The sequence below is a fragment of the Polypterus senegalus genome, chromosome 10, assembly GCF_016835505.1.
Source record: "Polypterus senegalus isolate Bchr_013 chromosome 10, ASM1683550v1, whole genome shotgun sequence".
In the NCBI taxonomy this organism is placed as follows: domain Eukaryota; kingdom Metazoa; phylum Chordata; class Cladistia; order Polypteriformes; family Polypteridae; genus Polypterus; species Polypterus senegalus.
Window position 1 is genome coordinate 35,570,026 of NC_053163.1, and position 22,678 is coordinate 35,592,703.

Genomic DNA, 22,678 nt, shown 5'->3' on the forward strand with positions numbered 1-22,678 from the left:
CCAATATGCGACTTGGTGTTAGCCCCGAAGAGAGACTACTTGTCACTTTGAGTTAAGGAAACAGCAGTCGAGTGTGCGCTTACACCGGTGTTATGCACTGAAATGCCCCTCAGCCCCCTAACCCCACCCCGCCCCGGCCATGGATTGCCCCTACATAATCATTATCAAATATTATATTAGAACATAAATTAATAGGTTCATGGTTTACAAATTACATGAGACAATAAAATAAAATAAGCAATATGAAAATATATATGTTGTACATGAAAACATAAAAATATTAATATTTTTTCATATACAACATGTAAACTTATATATATCCGGTCCTCCGAAGCGTAAAATAAACGCGCAGAAAACGAACTAGAAGCGGTTTCCTTGCGTTCGTTGGGTTTTGAACGCCAAGAAAAATATGTTTCACTAGCACTTCCGGCTTGGTTGAAGATTCATATTTTTCTTCAGTACTTCTGTTCTTCCGTCCCCTTGACTTGGGAGTACTTCCGGGCTATAGGGAAAATAGAAATCCCGGTGTCTCCCTGCAGCGTCCTCCGATGGCACCCACAGCACCCAGCAGGGCTGTGAAGTCACACTCCATCCCCCATGATGCCCTGTGGGAATCTGGTGCACCCCCATGCTGCTGGGTTAGGACTCCATCTAGTGGCCTGGATGTATTGGCCGGGATAAGCTGCCAGCAATGTCACACAATATATATATTGTGAGCTAGAGGGCTGATCGCACCCCAAGAAGATACAATCATTAATGATTATGTCCAGACGATTGGAGGGTTCACAGTCCGCTTGGAGAAAGAGCGGTGGATTTGTTGCTGCTTCGCAACCTGTACACGAATGTCCAGGACATACTCCTCACTTCGATCGACAGCTACAACATCAACAAGCAGCAGGACCTGAAAATCGAATGGGGTCAGGTAGGACCCCGGGGAATCCAGTTGTAGAAGAGATACCTATTTCTGAGGAAACGGCAACAGCGGGCCGAGGAAACCGTGGACGTCGCAGAGGATATTTCGGAAGCGGTGTGATCAATTCAGCCATTTGGCAAGAGAATGTCGCTTGTCTCCAGCTCAATCAATGGAAGTTGGACTGACCGAGGTTTGTAGCACAAATATTACATATTCTTCGGATAGAAAAGATGGCTTGTTGATCCCAGTGAAACTGGGGGACAGAGAAATCTCAGCATTATTAAACTCGGGAAGTGACCTTTGTATCGTGAGACGAGAGTGTCTTGATGAACGATGCCTTAGAGACTGTGAGACTGTAAAAATACGCCTTTACCTAAGACTAAGAATGGGTACCAATATTTGCTGGTGTTGGTTGACTATGCAGCACGATATCCAGAAGTGACTGCCCTAAAAAAGGCCAACTCCTCGGCTGTAGCCACAGCTCTGTGTGATACTTTTACTCGTATTGGTATCCCTAGAGAAATCTTAACTGATCAAGGCACACCTTTTACTTCTCGCGTGATGAGAATATTTGTGTGACAGCTTTGCTATTAAGAAATTGAGTACCACTGTTTACCATCCACAAGTGAATGGTTTGACTAAACGATTTAACAAAACTTTGAAATAGATGATCAGGCGAGTCGCTCATAAAGATCCCACAACATGGGACGCTGTCCAGCCTTTTGTTTTGTACGCGGTGCGAGAATCACCACAGGCATCCACTGGCTTGAGTCCATTTGAGTTGTTATTCGGCAGGCGGCCGCGAGGCATCCTGGATGTTGTACAAGAGGAATGGATAGGAAACGAGAGAGCAGCTCAAGGACCAAGCTTTGCAGATCGGCTAATTTCATTGCAAGACAGAATTTCCATGCTTTCCTTTATTGCTGTGGAGCATCAACAATGAGAACAGGAAACTCAGAAGCGTCTTTACGATAGACGCAGTAAGCTCCGTGAATTCAAACCTTGTGATCGTGTTTTGGTACTGGTTCCGTCCGACCCACACAAATTCTTAGCTAAATGGCAGGGCCCCGCCATTATTGAGGAGCGTATGAGTCTGGTAAATTACAAGGTTAGAATACCAGGCCGGCGCAAACCATTCCAGATTTTACACATTAACCTCTTGAAGGAATGGCATGACTGGCAAGAGGTTAACACTTCCTTGGCTGCTGTTTCTCAGACCGATGTTACCATTGGTAATGATCTTACTGACACGCAAAAGACAGAACTGTTATCTTTGATAGAACGGAACACTGATGTCTTTTCAGATTTACCAGGCAAGACTAACATTACAAAACATAAAATCACTACTGAACCTGATGTTCGTGTACAGATGCAGCCGTTCCGGATACCGGAAGCTCGGCGAAATATTGTGCGCGAAGAGGTAAAAAAGATGCTGACATTGGGTGTAATTCGTGAAAGTAAAAGTGACTGGTGTAGCCCAGTCGTATTAGTCCCAAAGCAAGATGGTTCGGTATCTCTGTATCTGTATCGATTTCAGACGCTTGAATAAGGTCTCTAAATTCGATGCTTATCCTATGCCCCGTGTCGATGAACTGTTGGGTCAGGCGAGCTATATCTCCACGCTAGATCTCACGAAAGGCTATTGGCAGGTGCCTTTAGAGCTAGCAGTTGTGAGAAAACTGCATTCGTGACTCCTGACGGACTTTATGAAGACTCCTGTTTGGTCTTCACGGGGCACCTATAACTTTTCAACGTATGATGGATCAGATCCTGCGTCCTCATTCTGAATATTCCGGGGCATACCTTGACGATGTTGTGATTTTTAGCAATGATTGGAAAACACACTTAGAGCGGCTTCAAGCTGTTCTTGAAAGCTTGAGACAGGCTGGCCTTACTGCTAACCCTAAGAAATGTAAACTGGGCATGTCCGAGACTCATTACTTAGGCTATTCTATGGGCAAGGGTTTACTTAGGCCACAGTTAAGGAAAATAAAAAAAATGCTTGTTTACCCAAGACCTGAGACACAGAAACAAGTACGCACTTTTCTGGGGCTTGCTGGTTACTACAGAAGATTCATTCCAAATTTTGCACATAGAGCTGCTCCTCTTACAGAACTTACTAGAGGCAGAAAAAACGACCTATCTTGTGGACAGAAAATTGTGAATGTTCTTTCAGCGATTTAAAAAAAGCATTGTCTTCTTACCTGGTTCTAAGGAACCCGGATTTCACATAAGATTTTATCTTGCAAACAGACGCAAGTGCATTTGGTGTGGGCGCAGTCCTGTCACAGATTTTTGATGGAGAAGAACATCCAATCACATATTTGAGTAGGAAGTTACTTCCTAGGGAACGTAATTATTCTACAATTGAGAAAGAATGCTTGGCAATTAGGTGGGCTGCTGGAAGCGCTTCACTATTACTTGTGGGGACGAAACTTCACTTTGGTAACTGATCATGCTCCACTTTAATGGTTATACCGACAGAAAGATACAAACTCTCGCCTCATGAGATGGTTTCTGGGCTTACAACCTTACAGTTTCACAGTAAAACATCAAAGCTGAGGGGGAGGGTGTGACCTGGAGGGCTGATCGCACCCCAAGAAGATACAGACGCTCCTGGGAAAACCACAACCCCTGAAACACAGACTACTCTCACATTGCTCCTTACTTTCTCACTTGCGCTATAACGCGTAATAAAAACCTTGCGCGATACTCCGCTAACTTAAAAGTCTTGTACAGCGCCTGTCAGTTTTCGAATTGATTGCTTTTATCTCTCTCTCTCTCTGACATTCTCTGATCCTGGGGGAACTGTCATCTAACTTATCATGGAGCATGTTTAAGCTTTTGAAAAAGAAACAAATGTTAGTTTGTAGTGTTTGAATAAAATTCCTGTTTTCTACAACCATCTGTGTCTCTGCAAATCTGTGACCCAAGCGTGACAATATATATATATATATATATATATATATATATATATATATATATATATACAGTGGAACCTTGAGATACTAGTTTAATTCGTTCCAGCACTGAGCTTGTATAGCGAATTTCTCATATCTAGAACAAACTTCCCCATTGAAAATAATGGAAATCCAGTTAATCCGTTCTGCACCCCCAAAAATATCAACATAAAAATCAATTTTCCTAACAAATAACACTGATAAATAATATATACAAGTGGAACCTCAGTTTGCAAGTAACTTGGTTTACGAGTGTTTTGCAAGACAAGCTAAATTTTTAAATTAATCTTGAGTTGATAAAATGAGCGATGTCTTTTAATATAAGTAGTATGGATACACTTTGTCTGCTGAGCGTCATGTGATCATAACTGAGCTGATGGTTCTTCTCTCTCGTGCGCATCTCTCTCTCCTTATCTCTCTCGCTCGCAGCACGCCTCTCTCTCTCTCTCTCCTTATCTCTCTCTCTCACTCACGCCTCTCTCTCTCTCCTCTTGAGGGCAATTGTCTCCTATTCTCCATCTGCATGTCCGCGATATTTTTGGATACGCTTATATGGCGAACTGCTACAGGGAAACAATGAAATCACAAGCGCACAAACGCATAGATCCTCACGCTACGGGAGAACAAGGAACACTGAGTGAGCTGACGGGCTGGCAGCGTCAGCTTGGGTGAATCCCCGAGTCGAGGCGGTTTGGGAAACACGTCACGCATACCCATAGCCTGGCTCGGGGCTCTTTATGCGAGCCAATGCTCATATTTACATCCGAATTTTCCGCTCATACTTTCATCTTATTTTGAATTTCTTGTATACAGAGGTGATCGTATCTCGAGGTTCCACTGTACTGGCAAAATACCCGCGCTTTGCAGCAGCGAAGTACTGCCTTAAGATTTTTATTAAGAAGAAAATTAAACCTTTTTAAACTGTAAAAATATACCAATAATCATTTGTTAAGGATCTCTTTGTATACCACATTGTCAGTTCGGCCCTCCGGTTGTAATATGACCAAGCTGTGCGCTGAGCTTACTCTTAAGCATGTAATGTACAGTTGGCCATGTGAACAGTAATCTTGTTTCAAGTCTCACAGCTTGGATTGCTACTGTCATAATCGGTTTGAGTTTCATGGTATGTTTCAATTACGACAGTATTTGCAGGACTTGTGTTGAAGTGACATTCGGCATCTGTCAAGCGTTGTAAGCATACAACCAGTTTCATCAATAACTTCACATCCAGCTTTTGACAGTTTAAACATTCATAAACATCAAAGTGTCCACAACTGAAATCGTCACCTGTGAATCTAAGATGTTTAAGAGGCATTGGCGGTTGTCGAAAAGTGTAAAATATTTGGCCATTTTGGTAAACTTGAAAGCGACAACTGAACAATTCAGCGGCAGCCATCAACTCACATGCAGAACCATAGGTGAAGGGCTTAAGCATTTTACTCTTCTAGTGCTCCTGTGTAGTATAATTATCTCCTGTACTGTCATCAGTCCACACCTTGAACCTGTCCCAGTCATTCAATACATAAGATACAATGTTCCTCCGGATATCAAGAGTGAGCCTGATATGGCCGTGCAATATGTAATAAAGTGAATGAAAAAGGCAGGTGCCATCTCCGTGCATGGAAACCACTCGATATGTGACAGTTCTTTGATCTATGGTGATCACCTCGATAGACATGTTAATGGGGGTACGGTTGGAACGATAAAGGAAATGGGTACCTGAACAATGTAAAGTAAGTCTAAAATACCTACACAATAACTATAATCATAATAAACGTACAATAAAACAGTGGAGAAGCCTTGGATTAAATATAAAGGCTGTAGTTATCAGCAGGGAGACGTGATTCCCGTGGCGAAGCAAGGAAGGGAATGTAGAGACCGGAGCAACGGACGGCCTTATATAGGCAGGCAGCCAACAACATGGGAGGCGTTGGGATGGGGGACCCAATGCCGCCTCACACGGTGACCGAGCTGCAGGCTATGGACGTACATATGTACGTAAGTAGGATTCAGTTAGCGTTGGGTACCCGCGTACCAAATTTCTTGAAGATGGGCCCATAAGTAACAAAGACCATTGGAAAGTTCAATATGGCAGCTGACAGTGGCATCATACCACTGAAATAAGTACACACATTGGTTTCGGTGAGTGCAGGGAAGCCGCCTGCCAAATTTCAGCCTTCTACCTACACGGGAAGTTGGAGAATTAGTGATGATTGAGTCAGTGAGTGAGTGAGTCAGTCAGTCAGTGAGGGCTTTGCCTTTTATTAGTATACTAGCAAAATACCCGCGCTTTGCAGCGGAGAAGTAGTGTGTTAAAGAAGTAATGAAAAAGAAAAGGAAACATTTTGAAAATAACGTAACATGATTGTCAATGTAATTGTTTTGTCACTGTTGTGAGTGATGAGTGTTGCTGTCATATATATATATATATATATATATATACACACACACATATATACATATATATATATATATATATACATACATATATACACATACATCCACATATATTTATATATCTACATATACACACATACATATACATACACACACATATATATACATACATATCTACATATATACATACGCACACACACACACACATATATATATATATATACACATATATACAGTCTTTGGGGTGCGAGCAACTGTTGCTGGGGGTGCCAGAATCCATGAAGGAAGAAAAATGAAAACATTATTTGTACAAAATCTTAATTTATTTATCCATTCCTAAATAATTAAATGGGCAGGCTATTTGTATCAGTGCAATACGCTGCTTGTTAAAACGGATGACTCCCGCTCTTACGTGCAAGTCTGCGTGGATATTATAAACTATCGTATCTGTTCAAGTTCTATTTAAATTTTAAATAGAAGGAATTTTTATTTAGTCGACAGAATATTATTCCGGAATAAATCAACTCAAACCTTAAATAACTTATAATATTTTGCTCTCCATAAAAATATATCCTATCTAAATTATACAAGTTAGAAATAAAGTAAACGTTAAAAGAACAAACATTCAAATTTCTTTACTCTTATGTAATTTTATATAAAAAATAAACTTAAATTTTAAATATCCCAAAAGATTTTGCTCTCCATAAAAATATATCCTGTCAAAATTATACAAATTCAAATATGAACATGGTGCATAACAAAACCTGGAAATATAAATAAAATTTGTTCTTTTCAGCAATAACAAATCAAATCATTCAGTTGTCTTTGCTCTTATGTCATTTTATCAGAGCTGGACGCCTGGCATCTTTTTTTGGCAACAAGTTCGTTTCTGTTTGGTGTGAGGTTCTGTGTTGTGGAGATTCTCAGGATGGACTGCAGGTGCTCATCAGTGAGGCGACTCCTGTGTGCTGTTTTGTTAGTCTTCATGACTGAGAAGAGCTTCTCACACAGATATGTGCTACCAAACATGCACAAGGTTCGAGCCGCATGTAGACGGACTGGAGCATTTTGGGAATGGAGTGAATAAACTGTGCGGGCCGCAGTATCGTACTTTGCCTTCAGTGTGCCATTACACTGCAGCTCAATCACCTCCATCTGAATCTGCACAGGTGCAGTTTCCACATCGACGGCAAATGGGTTGCGAAACAACTCAAAATTCTTTTTTTGTTCTTCAAAGTCACCAAAGCGCCGTGCGAACTCTGCGCTCAGTTTATCAGCAAAGTACATATTTGGGAACACCGTTGTGCCGATTTGGTTCAACATTACTTGGCAACAGGGAAAGTGGGGCAAGTTGCACTGGTGCATTTGTGTCTCTCATAAAAGTAGCTTCACTTGAAATCACTTTGTGATTGTGCACGGGTTAAAACGTCTGCTGAAGTGTCAGATTCTTCTTTAACTCTTCTGCTTTCTGTATCTTGTGCATTGCATTCAGGTCTTTCAGGTTATCTTGATGTTTTGTCTCATAGTGCCGTCTTAGATTAAATTCTGTAATTACAGCCACATTAGCTCCACAAATGAGACACACGGGTTTACCGGCAATGTCAGTAAACATATACTCAGCCTCCCGTCGGTTTTTAAAGGCTCTATGTTCAGAATCACCTTTTCTCTTCGGCATTGTGTGAGCTAGCTTCACAATAACTTGCAGCATCATAAGCTAGACTTGATTAACGGTAAGTGTTCGCAAGGCAGCTGAAGTGCTGCATTATGGGATCTGTAGTTTATTGTGTTACCAGCGCTTCATATCCCCGGGCCATTAATCACAATAATACAGTATATAAAATGATCTCGGGCGGATATATTTACACGCCGGGCCGGATGTGGCCCGTGGGCCTTGAGTTTGACACATATGGACTAAATAGAACTTGAAAAGATATATTTTTTCGAATGTGATCGTGCAATTCAGATTGAGTTGACGCGCACTACATCGAGCCCGCGTGCTATTGTGGTTTTGCCTGTGTGCCTCAATAAGTTACCCTCCCCTCACTCTTACTTTTTTACCGTTCATCTAATGAATACACTGAGTATGGCTTTACCAAAACAATAATTGATCGCGAATAAAGTATCCATTATTCATAAAGCTTCAATTGGTGATCTGTCTTTCTGCGTTAACCACATATTTTTTCATACGTCTCAAACCAAGGGGATGCGAGGCTAAAATGAATCGAGAAGCGCGCATACATTCTTAGTGCATCCCCTCTCGGGAATCGACCCTCGGAAGTCAGCGCTAGAGGCGAAGCTTCTACTATTGCGCCACGGTGTGCGGTTTGAGCGTAGCAGTGTAATTCGGTTTTTGTTCAGCACTGTTTGAAACAGTTGCTTTTTGTCTGTGCACTGTGTCAGTTCACGTGAGCCACTGAATATGGTTTTATATGTCACTCGCTCGCTTCTAATTGTTTCGCTGCCTTCTCAATTATATAATGTATGTTTTCTTCAGCGCTTTTTGTAGCTGTTCCTGGTTTTCTACGTAATGCGTGATTACGTGAGAGGCGTGATGATGTCACATGAAACTTCACCCCCCATGGCTTTCGAGCTCAACTCCATTACAGTAAATGGAGAAAAATAGCTTCTAGTTATGACCATTATGCATAGAATTTCGAAATGAAACCTGCCCAACTTTTGTAAGGAAGCTGTAAGGAATGAGCCTGCTAAATTTCAGCCTTCTATCTACACGGGAAGTTGGAGAATTAGTGATGAGTCAGTGAGTTAGTCAGTCAGTCAGTCAGTGAGTCAGTCAGTCAGTCAGTGAGGGCTTTGCCTTTTATTAGTATAGATGGACAAAAAAATAGGTTCCAGTTATGACCATTACGCATAGAATTTCGAAATGAAACCTGCCCAACTTTTGTAAGTAAGCTGTAAGGAATGAGCCTGCCAAATTTCAGCCTTCTACCTACATGGGAAGTTGGAGAATTAGTGATGAGTCAGTGAGTGAGTCAGTGAGTGAGTGAGTGAGGGCTTTGCCTTTTAGGAGTATAGATATATATATATATGTATATATATATATGCAGTGTAAAACATGGCAAACTCAATTTTAGGACTAGGCCAAACCAGTTTGCCAAAGTGGACAGGATGAACCTAGTCCAAACTAGGTTATCATGAAATCAATGTAGATCTCCCAGGACAAACTCACTTGTCCTAGTCTAAACTAGCTTGGCCTGCAACTGCACTTTCCTAGACCAGACCAATTCATATGCCTACTGTGGGTACAGCGCCTCAGTCGTGAACTGGAGAAAGCCAATGAAGCAATTAAGGCAGAACACACCTTCACATGCAGGCATGCTCCATCTCAATCACCAACCTCCTGTAGCTGCAAGAGCATGTACTCCCATGGAGATGGAGCTGGCTATTTCATTATTTATTTATTTAAAAACTGGACACTAATTTCCTAGCCAAAGACCCACTATTCCACATCATCCGTTCTGCAGAAAGAGCGTTAAAACACAGCGCAACCCCTGAGCCCTTAAGCTATCCCTTATTTGTATATGCGTGTCACCATACTGTATATTGACCATCACCAAACAGGGGCCACATCAGCACTTTTTAATAGCCTGCCTGAGTTGCCTCCGCTTGTCTCTTTCCATCTCCCTGTCATTTTGCTTACATGGCACTAATATGTCTCCCTGTTACCTAGTTTGAATACTTTAGATATTTTCAGCTGTGTGTATTCATGGCCTTAGTTACCCATTTTGATTAAAATAATGTACTGTGGAATAAAACACACAGATCACAGTGCCCACTTCAAACATTTGACTACAATGGGGTGTTGAGAAAAAATTGAGAGGAAGAAGGGATTTCCAGAAGATTTGTAATCACTTGCATGAATCCAGGAGTTTTTCATGAGACTCGGGGTGTCTGATAACCTGCACTTAACACCATATCAGGTTTAAATAAATCGGTGAATTTGCTGCATTTTGCAGTATCGGCATGCCAGGCTTTCTTCTTTTCTTCTCCTTCTCTGTCAGCACCTCCTGCCCATTTTCTCTCCATTACCTGTCATTTCAATTCATTAGCTAACTCTCCTCTCACATCCAGTTAATGTTCTGTATTGTGATCAGGTTGGACAAGAAAAAAAATATGACTCGGGTCACAAGCCAAATCACTTAAATGATAGGCCAGGCCACTAGCATTTCTTCAGAGCCTCCCGATGGCCAGTCTACGCCTGGTTTGTGTTGTCTACTCTGTGTTTGTGTGTGCATGTGTGCTCACATCCTCAGTAATGCAGCATGAACTGCGTGATAATCTGAAATTCAGGAGAAAAGATAGTCATCAAAAGTGATCACCCAGCATGCTTTGCTAATTTTACCCTGAATCACATATAGTCGCAAGGATAAGAGGCAGAATGTGAATCCATGTCACTTTAATAAAAATGTCAAGTTCATCTAACTGGGTGAACATTTTTTTCACATAGTATGATTATATTTATAGCATATGTCTCATGTACATGCAAGGCCACCATGAAGAAACATAATATTCCAAAACACTATGAGGCAAACAATGACAACTAATATAACAACAAAACCTCTGAAGAATCTTTGAAGTCACAGAGCTGATAACAGCTCTCAAAAATCAGCCGGCATTCTTTAGATATAGTCACAAAACAAGGGAAAGCTGGCAAATATCATTGCTCAAAGAAATGCAATGGCAAAGTAATAGCCAGAGGAAAAGTTTGAATAAAAATGCACGCAGAATTGCTCTGAGCAGACAAGTGATAGGCTTTCTGAATAATAGTCTGGTAAGACATACACTAGTGGAACAGAATAAACAAGCAGGGCAGCCAAAGAGTACAATTGTTTGTGTAATAGTCTGTTGAACTGAATGTGAGCTGCCGAGTTGACTCCAAAGCCAAAATAGTGCTAGTGAAAACAAAATGAAACAAAACCAGTGATTTATTAAGTAGACCAATAAGATTTACCATAAATGTTAACCTTTTTTTGTTTTACATTAAAAGCCTAGGACACATTAAGTAAATGACAAAGTATTGTTGTAGAGATTAGAACTTTATTCCCCATCAAATCTTGTCACACTGTTGCTTCAGATAATCTTGAAGAATAGGATGGACAAGCTTGTTGGAATGAATGGCCTGTTCTTGTCGAACTTGTTCAAATGGTCTGCAAATAGGCTTCTCTCACTGAGGAAATTATTAGGAACACCATAATAATTTGAGATAGAGTCTTCATTCCTCATTGTATGGATTCTACAAGGTTTTGAAAACATTTCTTTGAGATTCCAGTCCACGTTGACATGATTGCATCATGAATTTTTTTGCAGATTTGTCACCTGCACGTTCATGCATGTTCTACCACATCCCAAAGGTGTTCTATTGAATTCAAATCTGGTGACTGGGATGGCCACCGAAGAACAATGTCATGTTCATGAAACCAGTTTGTAATGACATTTGCTCTGTGACCTGGTGCATTATCATACTAGATGTAGCCATTAGACGATGGATAAATTGTAGCACATGGTCAGCAACAATACTAAAATAGGTTTTGGCATTTAAGCAATGATTGGTTGGCATTAACAGTCCTAATGTGTGCCAAGAAAGCATCCTCCAAACCATTACATCACCACCAGCATTGGACTGTTAACACAAGGCAGGTTAGATGCCTGGATTCATGCTTTTGACACAAAATTCTGATGCACCTTTCTCTATGTGTCAGCACAAATTGAATTCATCAGACCAGACTGGTCTTGAGCTGAGAAGTTTTAGTGAGCCTATGCCCACTGCAGCCTCAGCTTTCTGTTATTGGCTGACAGGCAAGGAACCCGTCATGGTCATCTGCTCTTGTAGCCCATCTTCCTCAAGTTTTGATGTGTTGTGCATTCTGCAGTGTTTTTCTGCTCACCACGGTTGAACAGAGTAGTTACTTGAGTTACTACGCTTTCTGTCAGCTCAAACAAGTCTGTCAATTCTCCTCTGACCTTTCTCATCAACTGCAGAACTGCCACTCACTGGATGTTTTTGAGTAAACTCTAGAGACTGTTGTGCATGAAAACCTCAGGAGTTCAGTAGTTACAGGAATACTCAAAGCTGGCACCAATAATCATGCCACAGTGGAAATCACTGAGATCATTTTTTTCCCAATCTGGTGTTAAACAAAAACTTTAACTTAAGTTCCTGGCCTGTATCTGCATAATTTTATGTATTGTGTTGCTGCCACGTGATTGGCTGATTAAAAAAATATATCGAGGTGTTCAGGTTTTCCTAATAATTTTCTCAGTAAGTGTATATAGAAGAGAGTGAAATAGGAGGAACAATATAACAGATAAAATAAAGAAAAATTTAAACACCACTCTGCCCCTAGGAGATAAGTAATCAAACAAGAAATCTCTTCTCAGCAAGGTACATGGCTGATCCACTTATCTACTCAATCAGTGTGGTGGACGGCCAGGACAACCAGAGTATGGAAGGACAGGGGGAGAGAGTTTTTACAGAACAGTTACTCCCCCCGACAGAGGGAAGCCCCCTAGGTTTCCAGCATGGGAGCTTCACCCTACTGGAGCCCGTGGCCACCACCAGGGGGCGCATGGCTTTTTACACGGCCCTATCTGGCAGCACTTCCACCACACCCAGACGTGCTACTGGAAGAAGCTCGTTGGGCACCTGGAGTCCTTCCGGGTGCCCTATAAAAGTGCCAGTGACCACCACTCGATGGCCAGAGTCAGGAGGAAGAGGACAAAGCCTGAGGAGAAGTGGAGGCAGATGTAATGGCGGCAGAGAAGGGACTGGATTGTGGGGTGTGTTAGTGATTTGTGCGCTGTAAATAAACTGTTTGCTGGGTGTAAACCTGTCTCCTGCCTGTCTGTGTCAGGATTGGCTTCACACCAGCTTTCTATAATTCTTCCTCCTCAGCCTGTTTACTTCTGCCATCCTGCCTACCTACCTACCATTATTACAGACCAATCTTTTCATTTTTTTCTCCCCTTCTTTGCCTAATGGCCTGAAAGGCTTTTATGTCCAGACCAGGAACTATATTACTGGATGAAGCCCCAGAAATCACTTCTGGGGTTAGTGTTGGCTGGAAACATCTGCATACCTACAGCTTCTCAATTAATGCCAAATGTTTCTGCAAGAATGCAGCTCAATACATTCTTTAAGGGCCAGGCAGAGAGGAAGTCTTCTGTTTCCTATCATGGGCAACATGGTGCCATGAACAGTATAATGGGCCTACTGCACTGGGAACTCCTGTTTAATTCTTGTCAGCTCCTCTGTTCGTCCATTATGAAATACCCCTTGAGTGGTACTTATTTTTCTTGCTGATGCAAATGTCTTAAACTTCATTCGTTCCTCTAACCAAATGACCTTCCACAAGTCATTTACAATTGCAATTAATGAAAGAACCAATATGATTGTGACAGAGAAGCTGGTGAAACTGAGACCAAGAAAAGGAGAATGACATTTTCATTAGCCTGGCTTTTGCAAGTGTCTTGTGAATTTCCCCTTGGGATTAATAAAGTATCTATCTATCTATCTATCTATCTATCTATCTATCTATCTATCTATCTATCTATCTATCTTGGAATGAATGGAAGCACACCTCACTCATACTATCAACTTGGTCAGTGGTTGACCAGAAAGATGACATTGGGGTTAAATTTAAAAGCTACAGACAGTTAGGCCAAAGCAGAAAGCCCGAAGATCTCAAAGCTTTATATTGGATATACAATGTTGAAATTAATATAAGGAAGTACATTTTGATGGATGGTATTAAAATTAAAATTAAACTGTGCTTCCCCCAGAAAAATGGCTTTACGGGTTATTATGGCAAAATTGAACAGAACAATGGTCAATCTCACTCAAAAGTCAAGAGCTAGCAGGCCAAAAGTTGAATAATCAGAGGAGACCAAAAGAGTAGTCATTTACCAATCCTTGGTTAAGGGCATGAGATCAAAAAGTCCAGTGACCAAAACCAAAACATCAGAAAAAAGCCAAAGAAGAGAAAACAGAGCTTAAGGGGTCAAAATCAGAAATTACATGAGGCTTTCCCAAAAAATAAGTGAAGTAGTTTTAAAATTCCCAAATACCCGGACACTCTGTCCTGCACACCTCCATCTTAATTAACGTGGAGATGATGAAGGGAATTAGTACAAGGGATCAATACTGTTCTTTTTAAAAGAGTTCAACAAGAATAAGGGGACTCGGTTGGCAACTTAATAGGGGTAAATTTTGCACAAACATTAAAAGTTTTTCTTTACACTCAAAACCGTGAAATAAGCTACCAAGTAGAGTGGTAGAAAGTAGGACTTTAGGGACTTTCAAAACTCAACTTGATGTTATTTTAGATGAATTAGGTGGATAGCACTGGAGAGCTTTGTTGGGCTGAACGGCCTGTTATTGTCTAGACTGTTCTAATAATGTCCAAAACTATGCATGGCAAAGGTGCCATTGCTAACAACAAGAATTGTGGCACTAAAATGAGGACACTGCAACAGCCACGAGATTACAAAATGTCACAACATTGACATCATCATAACGATGTGGAATTTTCACAAAAGTATTAACACTTAAAAATGGTATACCTTTAATATATTATTTATGCATATTTTCAAACAAATTTTAATGGGACGTTCTAATCAGTTCTTGGGGGATTGCTATGAAATTGGGTTAACTGAGTTTTCATGTTCAGTAAACAACATTTCTGATATTTCACCTTCCACATCATTTCATTCAAACGTCTTGTGGTCAGAGATTTACTGTTGTGGTTGCTGCTGATTTGAAGAAAAGATTCACCCTATGTGAAATTAAAAAGCAATGAAGGGAGGCATATTGGTCGCCTCAAAGATTTAGTGTCTTGTGTTCAAATCCGGGCACACTTTCTGTCTATGTGGAGTTTACTTGAGTTTTTCTCCCACATCCCAAAAGGCATACATGTTAGAGAATTAGTTTTAAATTGTCATCGAGTGCGTATAATTGAACCCTTTCTTGGACTGATATCCGTTCCTTGCATTGGTTTTTCCATGTGCAGATGTTGTTGGCAGACTTGGATTAAGTGAGCTTAAGAATGTTATGTTATATCACTCGTTGCTTCAGATACAACAAACTGCAAAACATCATTTCTTCCTGAGCTGATTATATGTTTTTTAATTTATGCTTAAAATTCTGAGGGAGATCAGCATTACATCAACTGCAAATTCAGCAAACAATGTTATCTCAGAAACCTCCTGCTTGGAAAATCATTCAAATTAAATTTCCCACTAGGAAGCTAATTTTTTCCTCACATTGTCCACAGAATGTGACCACAGCAACAGACCACTACTAATCAAGATATTTATAGAAATATATTTAAATGAGTATTTCAGTAAATGGAGGTATATATAAATATATAACTGAAGCCTGCTTTGAACCAGAAGATTGGGAGATATTACAAATATGTCTAAGCAATGAGCTTTGCATTTTGTCAGAATTAGCTTTAAGCTTTATTGTTCCTCAATATTGGTAGGAGTGGTGAACAATCTACTGACCTTTTAAAATTAAGCAAAGTCCTAACAAAAACAAACAAACAAAAATGATATCACAACCTATGTTCTGATTTTAATTTTTTTGATTTCTTAAACTGTCAGTAGAAATCGGGTTTCATATATTATCATTTTTTTGCTTCAGAAAAATGTCATTCAATGCGAAAACAAATCCACTCACAATATGCACAAAATGTTGTGTGTGCTGGAGCAGTAATCAGGGCATGTCACTCCACTACCGCTTGCCTTGGACTTATTATAACAATGTTGTCTTGTCAATCTTTTGGATTGATGGATGTTGCATCTTGTAGATGTCATTGAAGCCTGACTTGTCCTTGCATGTAATAAAATGGCCTCCACATCTGCAACACTCACTGCCTGTGTGGTAAAAGTCTAAGTCTTAGATCTGTCATCTGAACCAAATGAGATTTAAATATGTCTATTTGAAATTTGTATGAGTTTGTATGTACAGTATATGAATATAGGTGGCTTGGTGGTGCAGATTTTAATCGCTGCTGAGTACCATAAGACAATTTAGGCATTTCAGTTGGGAAATACTGGGAGTGTATTAAAGAGCAGACTAAACATTGTTAGTGTCAGACTCTAAATAAAATTTAAAAAGCCATTAAAGTCAACAACCAGTGCCAAAGCACTAAGCATGAATCAATGAAAAAAAAGCAAAATTTTACTTGGATTTATTTCCCCCTAACCAATACTACAAAGTTTAAATTTTTTTCTATAATTTAATACTGAGATGACACACTGCTAAGTCCCACCATCTTAAATAGATGAAGCATGATAACATAACAGAGGGGTCACATGACTGCCAAAGCCCTAGCAACTGTAAATGGTGGCAACCATACAAAAAGTAAAACACAAAAAGGTGTCACTAGAGGAATTATAGACAATTAAAGCAGGAATAAACATAAAGATACTCCAAAAATAAAATTACATGGCTAGGGAAGGTCAAAACATATTCATTACACAGCCTCATAGATCTAAGTTTGGATTCTGAGCTTGGTTTCTACCTTTGTAGGATCTGAACATTCTCACTGTGTCTTTGTAGGTTTTCTTGAATAACCCAGTTTTATTCCCATCAGATGTGTGTATTAGATTCAATATAAATTTTATTTAGGCCCCATAGTCGATTCAGAAAGTATTCAGACCCTTTCATTTTCTGTACACTTTATTATGTTAATGATTTAATTTCAAATTGATAAATTTGTCATATTTGCCTATCAATCTACTCTCAATAGCCCGTTATGGCATACACCTGTGTACTGTATACACTCACCTAAAGGATTATTAGGAACACCTGTTCAATTTCTCATTAATGCAATTATCTAATCAACCAATCACATGGCAGTTGCTTCAATGCATTAGGGGTGTGGTCCTGGTCAAGACAATCTCCTGAACTCCAAACTGAATGTCAGAATGGGAAAGAAAGGTGATTTAAGCAATTTTGAGCATGGCATTGTTGTTGGTGCCAGACGGGCCGGTCTGAGTATTTCACAATCTGCTCAGTTACTGGGATTTTCACGCACAACCATTTCTAGGGTTTACAAAGAATGGTGTGAAAAGGGAAAAACATCCAGTATGCGGCAGTCCTGTGGGCGAAAATGCCTTGTTGATGCTAGAGGTCAGAGGAGAATGGGCCAACTGATTCAAGCTGATAGAAGAGCAACTTTGACTGAAATAACCACTCGTTACAACCGAGGTATGCAGCAAAGCATTTGTGAAGCCACAACACGCACAACCTTGAGGCGGATGGGCTACAACAGCAGAAGACCCCACCGGGTACCACTCATCTCCACTACAAATAGGAAAAAGAGGCTACAATTTGCACGAGCTCACCAATATTGGACAGTTGAAGACTGGAAAAATGTTGCCTGGTCTGATGAGTCTCGATTTCTGTTGAGACATTCAAATGGTAAAGTCAGAATTTGGCGTAAACAGAATGAGAACATGGATCCATCATGCCTTGTTACCACTGTGCAGGCTGGTGGTGGTGGTGTAATGGTGTGGGGGATGTTTTCTTGGCACACTTTAGGCCCCTTAGTGCCAATTGGGCATCATTTAAATGCCACGGGCTACCTGAGTTTTGTTTCTGACCATGTCCATCCCTTCATGACCACCATGTACCCATCCTCTGATGGCTACTTCCAGCAGGATAATGCACCATGTCACAAAGCTCGAATCATTTCAAATTGGTTTCTTGAACATGACAATGAGTTCACTGTACTAAAATGGCCCCCACAGTCACCAGATCTCAACCCAATAGAGCATCTTTGGGATGTGGTGGAACGGGAGCTTCGTGCCCTGGATGTGCATCCCACAAATCTCCATCAACTGCAAGATGCTATCCTATCAATATGGGCCAATATTTCTAAAGAATGCTTTCAGCACCTTGTTAAATTAATGCCACGTAGAATTAAGGCAGTTCTGAAGGCAAAAGGGGGTCAAACACTGTATTAGTATGGTGTTCCTAATAATCCTTTAGGTGAGTGTATAAGGTCCCACAATTCAAGGGGCAGAGTGGCTTCGATAATTTTGAAATGGAAAAAGTTTTGAACCACTTGGACTAGTAACCAGGTAAGACTGGTCTTGGTAAGGGAGATGACGAACAACACAATTGTCATTTTAACACAGCTTTAGAAGTCTTTGCTGAGATAATAGAGCCTATTGAAAGGACAACCATCTCAGCAGCAATCCATCTTTAAAGTGTTTATGATTGGGTGGCTAGATAGGAGCCATTCTTGAGTAAAAAATATATGGAAGTCCACTTGGAGTTTGCCAAACAGCATCTAAACGACTATGGTCTGGTAAGACAAAAATTGAACTCGGGCAGAACTCCAAGCATTAGGCCTGGTACAGACCAAACACTGCTCATCAGCTGCCAAATACTGTCTTTACAGTGAAGCATGGCGATGGTAGCATAATAATATAGGGGTGCTACTAAGCAGTAGGGCCAAGGAGACTGTTCAGAATTGAGTAAGGGATAAATATACTGTAGGCAGTTCAGACTGAAGCAACGGTTCACCTTTCAGCATGTCAATGACCAGAAGCATACAGCCAAGGCATCCCTGGAGTGGCTTCAGGGCAAGTCCATGTCTGCTCTTGAGTGGTTCAGCCAAAGACAGAATTAATCCCCATTGAACATCTGTGGAGAGACCTGAAGATGGCAGTTTATAGATATTTTCCATCCAATATAACAATAGTTTGAGAGGATCTTCCTGAAGGTCTTTGATCAGGTGGTGGTGTCGTAGAATGCCATCACAGAGAAAACAGACAAGAAAAAAGGACAAAAGTAAACATGAATAATGGTAGCTGATTAACTGAAGAGAATGATAATTCTATACACATCTAGGTTATTAAGAGCAGAACTAAACTGAAGCTACAAAAAAGCAAAATTAAAAAGTGGGATTTTAGGAGTTTCTTAAAAATGTTTCACAGTATTAGCCTGGTGTTTCTGTGTTGGCAAAGTATTCCAAATTTTTGGTGCAAAAGTGTGGCTCTTAGCAGATCTAAGGTTGCAAAATGGAATGTGGGGTGACAGGCACTCCAAGATATATGAAGGAGCAAGATTATTTAAAGCTATACACTATTAGTAGTATTTTAAAGTCAGCTCTAAATGACACGGGTAGCCAACGTAACAACATTAAAACTGGTGAGATGTGTTCAGATGTTCTTTTTCTGGTTAGATTTTCTTTTTCTAGTTAAGATTCTTGCTGCTGCATTCTGGACTAACTGCAACCAATTGATGTCTTTCTTAGGTAGTCCTGTTAGGAGTTCATTACAGTAATCTAATCGGCCAAAAATAAAGCCATGCATTCATTTCCCAGCATCTTGCAATGTTACAAGACATCTAACTTTTGCCATATTCCTTAAATATAAAAATGCAGTAACATGTGTCACGTGTGTGCACATGGGAGACAGCTTAATGGCGTTGGTGATGGTAATTACCTGCCAGACCAGGGGCTGGTGCTGCATACTAATGCCTTCTCTTCTTCTTCCTCTGCGGAATAGAAGATTGAGAGCCAGTTCATCTTTGATGTTACGTCTGTATCCGTCCTCCTGGACCCTCTCCATCCTGCTACTTAAACTCCTACCCCGGTAACAAAGAAATCAGCCATCTTGTTCCGGTTACTATTCAGGACTCTAGTTTGAAAAGACTACTCAACATTTACTGCATGTTTTCTTTGCTTTTCCTTATTCAATTGAAAGTGGTCACCAAGGTGGTGCCCAGACTCTTTGTCTTTGTTTGTGTGCTGTTTTACACATGGTTATTATGTGATTTAAATCTTAGGTCAGAGTCCAAGATAATACCTAAATTCTTGACTTTTAATGCTAAGGGGACAAGTTTATTTCTATAACCCTCACTAATTTCCATTTTTATTAAAGACTAATATTTCAGTTTTGTTCCTTATTTAGCTTGAGGAAATACTAGTCATCCATTCCAAAATACGAGACAGACATTGGATCAGAGAATTCAAAGAGTCAGTCATCTGGTGCTATAGATTAATAAAGCTGCGGGTCATCAGCATAGCTGTGGTAGTTCACCTCATGTTTTGACATAAGCTGGCCTAATGGGAGCTGTAGATTGAAAATTACAGCAGACCAGAATAAATCCTTGTAGTATGCCATCTACAATATCATGAATCCATGAACTACATTCACCACAACTAAGAAAGTGTTTTCTACCTGTTAAATATGATTGAAAACAATTTAAGACAGTGCCAGAGAGGCCCACCCATTGTCTAAGACAATAGATAAGGATACTGTGTGGTTTGTGGTGTCAACTTCTGCACTCAGGTCTAATAGAAGCAGTGATTGCTACTAAAGGGGCCTCTACAAAGTACTGAATTAAGAATCTAACCACTTACATGATTGAGAGATTCAGTTTTTGAATTTTAATAAGCATGCAAACTTTCTAAAACAATGAAAGAAGAAAATTATAGTTCAGGACTAGGTCAACACCAAGCCTTCCAACTTCCTACCATACACCCACAAGATGGTAAACAATAAACAAAAACAGCTTATATTAAATGAAATGATATTGCAAGTGAAAGCAAAGCAACGGCTGTGAACATCAAGTGTTTACAAGCAATTTTAATGAGTAGCAAGGTTCTCTTTTATTTATTTTTAGGGCGTGTCATACTGATTATCATTCATAGTAGAGCAACATTATTAGCAGCGTCTGAAAAACACTGAATAATGAAGGTTCTTGGCTGAACCCTAAACTATGTCATTAAATAAATCTAAGTCAATATTAAATTCTGAACTAATCTTGTTTTGTTCAAAAATTAAGTTTTTCACAAAGTCTCTCTGTTTTGCGCAAAGTTTGGACTCTTTCATTGCTTTAATTGCACAGCCGTCCTTTGCTGTGCTCATGAGCTAAGGAAGTTTTCAGAATCCCCATTTATGATGTCTCATCTTACCACTTAATTGTGTTCATATAAATTTAGAATGGAATTTATGGGAAAAAAATGTGAAATCCCTGTTGATTTGTTACTTGGTATGCACAAAAAGAATTTAAAGGTAAGCATAATTTTCATGGGAATATTAAGAAGAAAGTGAACACTGTGACAGATAGGGGGCACTGTCGTCCCCTTGAACCCTCGGATCAGATGCCAGACACCAAGTAAAAGTCCAATAGCTATATTTATTCGGACAATATAGTGCACAAAGCACCCTCCACAATACTCATAAATTTACATTAATAATCAATACAATAATCAATCCTCCTCTCCCAGACGTGTTGTTCCCTTCCTCCCAACTCAGCTCGCCTGTCTGGGATCTCCCGCAGTCTCTTATAGTGCTTGACCCGAAAGTGTTTCTCTCTCTCTGTCCATTTGACTGGCAACACTTAAACTAAAAACTCCTTTTCTTTCAACCCGGAAGTACGTCATTTCTTCTGTCTACGTGACTGGAACGTACTTCCGGGCTGTAGGGAAAATAATCCTTGTTCCTCCCTGCAACATCCTCTAGCGGCCCTCATGGTATCCAGCAGGGCTATGGATAAAGACTCCATTGTCCAGGCTTCCCTGCTGGTATTCGGGGTACTTCCATGCTGTAGGGAGGGCTCCATCTGACGGCCTTGGAGTATTGGCCGAGATGAATGGCCGGCCATATACCACAACACATTAAAAGTGTACTGTGTCACTCCAAATACAATTTCGCCACAAAACAGACATTTCTAGCTAACCATATTTTTTTTCATTTTATATTATTGGCTTGGAAGCTAGAGATCTGCGCTGACAATTGGAACGTTGTTGGTTCGAATCCCGTAAATGCCACAAGTGGCTCTACTCCATAGGGCCCTTGAGCAAGGCCCTTAACCTAAAATTGCTTTGTCCTGGGTTTGACGTTAATCTGCATCCATTCCTGCAAGCAGGTCCTCCAATTTACAGGGAAAACAGGGGTTGGTGGCAGGATTGGCACTCCAGCCACCATAAATGTACACTGTTGAGGTGTGGTGCTGACTTGTCACCCATTGCACAGCTGCACTCGGATCCCAATCCTGGTGGTTCATCATGTGGTGGATGTGGCTTCAATCAGCGCCCTTTGGGTGTCCTTTAACAATTTCAAGAACAGTGAATTTTAGTTCTGTAAGAAAATGGTTTATTTGGATAAAGTGTTGAGCTACAGAACATATTTCAGAATTACATCAGCAACTCTGTGCCTAACAATTTTAAATATTTCACAAAATATAGCAAAGATCAAGGGCATGTTAACATGTAAATGGCACCTTTAGTATTTTGATAAATGGTAAAACTATCAACAGGAAGGTTAATGGTATCACCTTGAATCATGTTATTACAGATATAATAGAGTAAGCAAGGATAATGACATGATTTTTAAAGACTAGTGGGGTTTACGTGTTGTAGGCAGTTTT